Raw genomic sequence first — 7583 nt, forward strand, 5'->3', positions numbered from 1 at the left:
GCATGCCTATATAGGATAAAGGTCTGTGTCTAGAGCTGTATGCTTCCATTTACACACACACCATGCCAAACAAGCAGACAGCACACAAATGCTCCCCCCCCACAAAACCTCACATGATCCTGGTCACACAAGGTTGTGTCTAACTCCACAACTCCAAACCTTAGCCTGCTGCTGCCCTCAACAGAGGAGGAAGGAAACCCCAGGAGGACCTGCAAGAACCTAATCCAATTCTAACTCCCTTTCCTTCGTCTTGTTTCCTGCTGCTGCCCTGGGTTTCCTGACACCTCTCTTCCCATAGGGGAGCAAATGGGTGAGTCAGCTGTGGCCTGCTGCGTGAGCTGTTTAGGTAATTTCCTGGCTGATGTATGTGTGAGTGCATGCATCTGGGTTTCTGACAGTGGCATCCATCACTGGCTATTCCTTTGGGAAGCGGGTACTTCAAAAGTAGAATTGCAATCATACTCCAGATTTTGTAAGAAGGCTCTATTCTTCTGTGAATCTGGAATCCCCAAGACTTGGAATGGGAGTCAGGTAACAGTATTCATTTGAATGGAGAATAATGTATTAGGTACCACAAAAAGCAATCAGAATCCTTTGTGTTACCAGGAAGGAAAGAGTTGTAGTACAAAGAGAAAGCAGAGAAAGCACACAGAAACATCAAATGCATACATACTCTCTAACACACACACACACACACACACACACACACGCTGGCAAATTAGACCTGCCCTGCCACACTGAGAGAATATTAGGAGCCTGAAAAGATACGTCTTTAGTTGTTAGGCTAACCAAAAGTCATTGAAAAGGTGTGCATCATAAGTCATCACTGTAAGACACACAGAATCTAGCCTTTCTTCCTCTTCCCACATAACTAAGTCTCTCTGTGGCATTTCCTGAGCAGGAATCCAATGGAGGCATTAAAGATAACCAGGTACTTTCTATGGCAGACCTGCTTACCTTAACACAGAGCACAGCTCTCAGCTCTACTGCGGGAGGACTGAGAAATTGGAGACAGCTCTGATGGCAAAACTGCAGAACGGTAGATGGAAAGCATCTGAGTTGAGCAGGTGTAATACCCTTACATCAAGCATGATTTAAGGCTCCTGATGAAGTCCATGGTGTGATTCCAGGGGTGTGTGGGTCTTTGCAAACAAGCACAGCTGCAATGACATTCTTCTCTGTGAATCCAAATGTCCTCAGGATAGATGACATGAATTGTGCTTTTCTTAAATGGAGGAAATAATTAACTGCAGTGGGTTTCCATTAAGCAGCAACACGACTTGGTAAAAGAATAGGACTGAAGTGGGAGCAACAGACCGAGAGAGGCCTGCAATACCCCAGGAGTGAGGACTTATACGAGTACTTTTAGACGAGCCAGACAGTAGAGAGTTCACAGCTGGGAGAACTGGGAATTTGAGAGAGGGAAGCCAACTGGCTGATTTTGTGTATAAGGAAGGTGGCAAACTCAGGTTTTGGCGTGCTTCTTATTAGGCACAAGAGGAGCAGCACATGGTAGGTATACTAGAACAGAAAGAAAAGAGAGAACCGAGACCAAGCTGGAGCCAGTCAGTGGCTGTGCTCAGCATGGAAGCATCTGGAGAAAGAGGAGCAGGCCCCCAAGACAGCACCCCACCAGCAAGGCTGCAAAAAGGTCGACTCCCTTCTCAAGAATGAGGTACCTCCTACCCAAGCCTTAGCTTTGAGAGGATAGGGAAGAAAAATATTAAGACTGGAGGCAGGAAGATGGAGGGAAAAGAAGAGATGGAGGGATAGGCCAACATGAGCACAGGAAAGAGAAATGAGACAAAATTGTTTCCCCAAATTTTGTCCAGATATCAAATCACTAGTATCTATACCTGAACAGGTGCAGCTGCACAGCCCTGATAATAACAAGGGAGTCATGGGTCCCTAATGGCCGGGCCTTGGACTGACTTGCTTTGCATACATAGCAGCCCCATGATAGAGTTTCTACTGTCACCACCTTTTCTCCTACGAGGTACAAAGAGGATCTTTAGCTTGCCCAGAGAAATGGGTTATTGACCCTTTATCCACCAAGCTCAGGGGCCACCCAAGTCCCAGACTCCCTGCTTTACCTGAAAGCCTCTGCTCACTCAGCACAGCCAAGACTTCCACAGCCCCATCCACACACATTTCCTGTATGGAAGGGTTGATTCTTCACTAAACCTGGCAGAATATAGATGATTCCTGATTCTTTTTGTCTTTCTCTGTGTATTCAATGCTGCACCCAAGAGGCTTACATTTTGTTGACTTTTTAGTTAATCAAAGGGAAAGCAGGAAGCACTGATATTTATCTTGTGGGTCCTGCAGTTCTAACTTCACAACCATCTCATGGAAGAACTATTTCCATTGCTCCAAGGATGCCATCATACTCCACAGTGATTTTAGCACATCTGTCTTGATGCCCTTTGGCATGCAGGGGAGGGGGAGGTTACTAAAGCAACAGCAATTCCTTTTTACAGGGCTTCACCTGTCACAGGTACCCCAAAAGACAGCATGTAGCAAACAGAGCATGACAAGCTACAGCAGGAGAGCCGCTGGTGCGGGCCTGAGAAGCTCAGAGAGCTCATCCAGGTCCGTCTTCCCTCCTTGTGCAAACCACAGCTGGGATCATCTGAGTCTTAAGCACTGCTTTATTTTAAACCCAAGAATGAGCTTGAGAAAATGCTTATTGAGAGACTAATAATGCATAATGAGAAGTCTGTGCCTTTTCATGGAGATAGTTTTCTGCTCCTCTTGCCTCTAGGAATGATTTTCTTTCTCATTTCTTATCACAAAGGCTCAGAATAAATTCTCATTGTTATTTGGAGAGAAAGTCCCCATTCTTCTAGTGCCCTGACAAAACCTGCCCCTGGAGAATATTAACATTATCTCTGGCTGAACAAAAGCTGAAGGGGGGAAAAAACACCACAATCAGACACCTGGAAGACTAAGGCCTTGGACTCCCACCCTCTCCTGGGTTTTGGGGCTGCCTTCAGGCAGATGGACCCCAAGCTCTGCATACATACCCAGGCAGGATAGAGGTGACCAACAGGTTTTACCTACTCCCAGCAGTAGGGGCTGGAAACCACTGAGCATCCACAAGCTGTGGGCCAGGCCTGGCTAGCATCTGCCAGAGTGTCTTTTTGTCTGGTTTTCCCCCTGGGAGTTCATGGACCCTGGTTTTCTTTCTGAAAACTTAGGGTCAATGCTGAATCTTCAGGAGCAAAGGCGAACCAGCTAGATTCCTGTAAAACAGAGGAGTAAGGAGTTGATTTTAACCAAGAATAACAGCAATATGTGTGGTCTGAGAAGTCAAGGGAAGGAATGGCATACACACTTACCTGACCTGGTTTTCTCCATTTCCATCTCTCTCCAATCTTGGTTCAACTAGCCCAGTCTGGACACTGTCAGAGCTCTTTTCCCACTAACATACTCTCCAGTTCCACAACCTCCACTCTACCAGACGCTCTGTCCCCATCAGGGAGCCCAGGGAAGTCTGCTGTGCTTAGATAGAGCACAATTTCCACTGTAGAATTGTTTGTGATCTTTGCTTATGAGGCACCACAGTGGAAGGGAAGATCGTAAGTACTTTGCAGAGAGACAATGCTAACATGCACAAATTTATGAGAGGACCCAAACATAAAGAGCATTAGAACCCCTCTTGTGAGTCCCTCTAACAATGACACAGATGCTTCTGGACCTTCCTTTGTTTATCCAATGCCTTCTCATCAGACACATTAGGTAACCCTCAAGTCCATCCAGGAAGTCCAGTGAATTTAGATCCCATTACAGATGAGGAAGGAACCCGCCCATTGTCTTCCAGACAGAGTGGCAGGACTACAGTTTGGACTAAGGTCACTGAAATCCCAGGGCCTTCTCTGATGGAATGCTGTTGTCTCTCCTTTTAGTGACAATCATCACCCATTCCTTATCTCTATGTTGCCCAGCTTTCTTAATGTCCTATGTGGTTCCCATAGAGAACCTTTGCATGATCTCTAGTTACGAAGAACCCAGGTAGCAGCTCTGATGAGAAGGAAATAGGGCTGTGACTAGCCCACCAGTGGCTCTGCATTGCTGTAGACATCCTACAGATGTGGGACCACTCCCACCCTGAGGTAATGATTCATGGTATTTCTGGGACCTAGGAGGTAAGTGGTAAGGTGGATATCACCTACATACCACATTCACTCTCCTCTCCTGCTACCATTAGAAGTTTGGAAGTCTCTCCATCTTCCCAGACCAAACAACAAATCCATCAGTCAGCACTCTAGGGGTGGTCTTTGCACATACCACTCTAGAACAAGAAAGTAGAAGTACAAGAGGCCCACTGCATTGGTACTGCTTCCTTCCAAACAGTCTTGAGTTCCAGAAACGTTTGAGAGGAGCTGACAGAATTCCATGTGACTGGCTCGTGAATCAACCCACCATTTCCACGAGCCAGCAGAGGAAATGGTGGGGGGGGGGGGGGCCTTGAGGCAGCCCACACCAGGCACTATTATTAAGCCCATGTCATCTTACTATTCTTTGGGAAAATGTCCTAGGAGTCCTTTTCAAGTTGTAAATGTTATACGATAAATTATATTTTTTGGAAGAAGAAGAAAAAGAAACCTTTTGTTTTATTCATCTGGAAGTTGGCAAAAAATGAGGGTAGGAACACCTCCAAGGAAAAGTTTTGTCTCTGTTCAGGGGATTTTTAACAAGTGTTAATATTTCCTTCCAGAAAACAGTTTACAGTATGGTTTATTTGAGTCTGGTGATTGCAGGGAGTTTGGGTCCATGGGGTAGTCTATATTTTGAGGTAATGTTTTGTAAGTAATAAAATGTGACTACTCTTAACTTTCTGTTCTCGAGCTGTTTTGTGGGAAGAAGGGGGCAACTTTCACACACTCTACACCTTGACCTTAAAACTGACGGCTGAGCTGGGCACCGGTGGCTCATGGCTGTAATCCTAGCTACTCAGGAGGCTGAGATCTGAGGATCACGGTTCAAAGCCAGCCCAGGCAGGAAAGTCCCTAAGACTGGTATCTCCAATAAACCAACAGAAAACCAGAAGTGGCGCTGTGGTTCAAGTGGTAGAGTACTAGCCTTGAGCTGAAGAGCTGAGGGGCAGCACCCAGACCCAGAGTTCAAGCCCCATGACCACCACCACCAACAACAACAAAGACTGCTGGATGAACTAACACTTGCTGAGCTTCTTTGACTTCAGGGTACACTGTCCTCTTCTTCTGCCTGACCAGCTCTAGTTCAACTATTCTAAGGAGATATGAAATGTTGTGTCATCGATTGTATTGGTTAAAGGTAACTATTCACAAGGCAACAGGTGAACCCCAGAATCTCATGCCACATGAAGTTCAGTTGGTGGTAGAGGGAAAGAGACCAGTGGCTCTATCCCATGTAGTTATATTTCCATCTAGACTGATGGAGACTTTCTGCCATCTTTGGTACTTCCCTCCAAGGCTGCTATGGGCATCAGCATAAAGTTGAGTGAGTGAAACACACACACGTACATACAGAGAGGGTGTGGGGCGAGGTGAGTAAGGGGCCTGACCTGGAACTGGTAATAAAACCTTTCCATTCAGTTCCATTGGCCAGAAATTAGTCGCACGGTCTCACCTGAATACTGACGTCCCAACAACTATATTTCATGGAAAAGGAGAACAAACTGTGATGGATGCTAGGAGCTGGAAAATGAATCAATGGTGTGGCGTCCCTCCAAAGCTAATTTGCTATACAGTGATTATTAGAGTTTGAATGTAGTGCTATCTAAATCCACAGGACTTCATACACTCCTAAAGCTCTGAAGGGAGCTGTTGTCTATCTACCCCCTCCTTCTTAAGTTCTGACTTTCCGCTACCTATTTGTCTGATTTTTATCAGAAAACTATTGCTGTGTTAGTAGGGTAGAAGTCTAGAAGAGGCTGCACCCTCTTCTAGACAGGCTAAAAATATAATTTGAAACCTCAAAGAAGAAACTGGTTCATAGACATTGAAGAATCTGAGGCCACAACTCCAGACCAAATGAACAGGCATACCCAGAGATCATCGCAGTGTTATCCCATTGATTCTGTCCACTTCAGAGGAAAAGTCACTCAATCTCTCTGGCCCTCAGTGTCCTTATCTGTAAAAAGAAGAGTTTGATTCAGTGGACTCCAAAGTTACCTGAACCTGCTTGTGGCCCAATTCTATGTCAGATGGTTACTGTTATGTCTCTATTTCCTCCTCATGTAGATTTATATATTAGATGCAGAATAAGTCTCTATAAAAGAAAGAAAAAGAAAAGGTAACCTATGTGTGGGGGTTCATGCTTGTAACCCTAGACACTCAGGAGGCAAAGACTGTGGTTCTCAACCAGCCTAAGCAAAAAGTTAAGGAGACCCCCATCTTAAGCAAGCTGGGTGCAGTAGTGTGTACTTGTCATCCTATCTATTACCCATACAGAAAGGCAAATAGGAGGAACCAGGACCAAGCCAGCATGGACATAAACACTAGGGCTTATCTGAAAAATAACCAGAGCAGAAAGGGCTGGGGTGTGGCTCAAATGGTGAGTGCAGCTCGGCTAGCAAACGTGAGGCCCTGAGTTAAAATCCTACCTTTAAAAAATATGAACAAACCAAAAATGAACAAACAAAAAACTCAAAAGATAAAGCTGCATGCTGGCAAAAGGAGGAGGAGGAGGAGGGGGAGGGGGAGGGGGAGGGGGAGGGGGAGGGGGAGGGGGAGGGGGAGGGGGAGGGGGAGGAGGAGGAGGAGGAGGAGGAGGAGGAGGAGGAGGAGGAGGAGGAGGAGGAAGAGGACAGAAAAAAAGATCTGATAAAGGAACTTGTATCCAAATATACAAAGAAATTGTAAAATGTACATCCATGTTGGAAAATGGCTCCAAATTTAAACACACACATACCACACAATTTTATCCACTAGTGAAATAAAACACTGAACCACCTTACACTCGAAAATGACAAGTGTTAATGAGGAAGTGTAGAAACATGAACCTTCGTGCACTATGATGCACACATTGAGGAAAGTATGGATTTTCTTTAAAAAAAAAAAAAACTAAACATAGAATTACCATGAAAACCAGGGTCTCAGAAAGAAGTTGCCACCCCCATGTTCACAATCAGAATGGAAAAGCAAAATGTGATATGCATACAATAGAATATTATTCTGATTTTAAAAGGGCAATTCTGACAAATGATACAACATAAACAAACCTTGTGGATCTGATACTTAGTTAAGTAAATTACTTAGAAAAAGACAAATACTGTATAAGTCCCATTGCTAAGAGGTACTTAACACCATTGAGACAGAAAGTAGCAGAGTGGTCGCCAGGGGCTGGGGAGCGGAGAAATGGGAATTATTGTTTAATGGATGCAGGCTTTCAATTCCACAAGAGAAAAAGGATTATGTACATAGATGGTGGTAATGGTATACATTTTGAATTTACTTAATTCCACATAACTGGATACTTAAAAATGAGTGAGATGAAAATTTTGTTATGTGAATTCTACTAGCACACAAAAATATTTGAACTTAGGTTGACACAAAAATCTGTAAAAAGTAAACCTAGGTTTGACTTGTTTGCATCAA

This window comes from Dipodomys spectabilis, unplaced genomic scaffold (assembly GCF_019054845.1).
Source record: "Dipodomys spectabilis isolate Male_0828 unplaced genomic scaffold, ASM1905484v1 ptg000125l, whole genome shotgun sequence".
In the NCBI taxonomy this organism is placed as follows: domain Eukaryota; kingdom Metazoa; phylum Chordata; class Mammalia; order Rodentia; family Heteromyidae; genus Dipodomys; species Dipodomys spectabilis.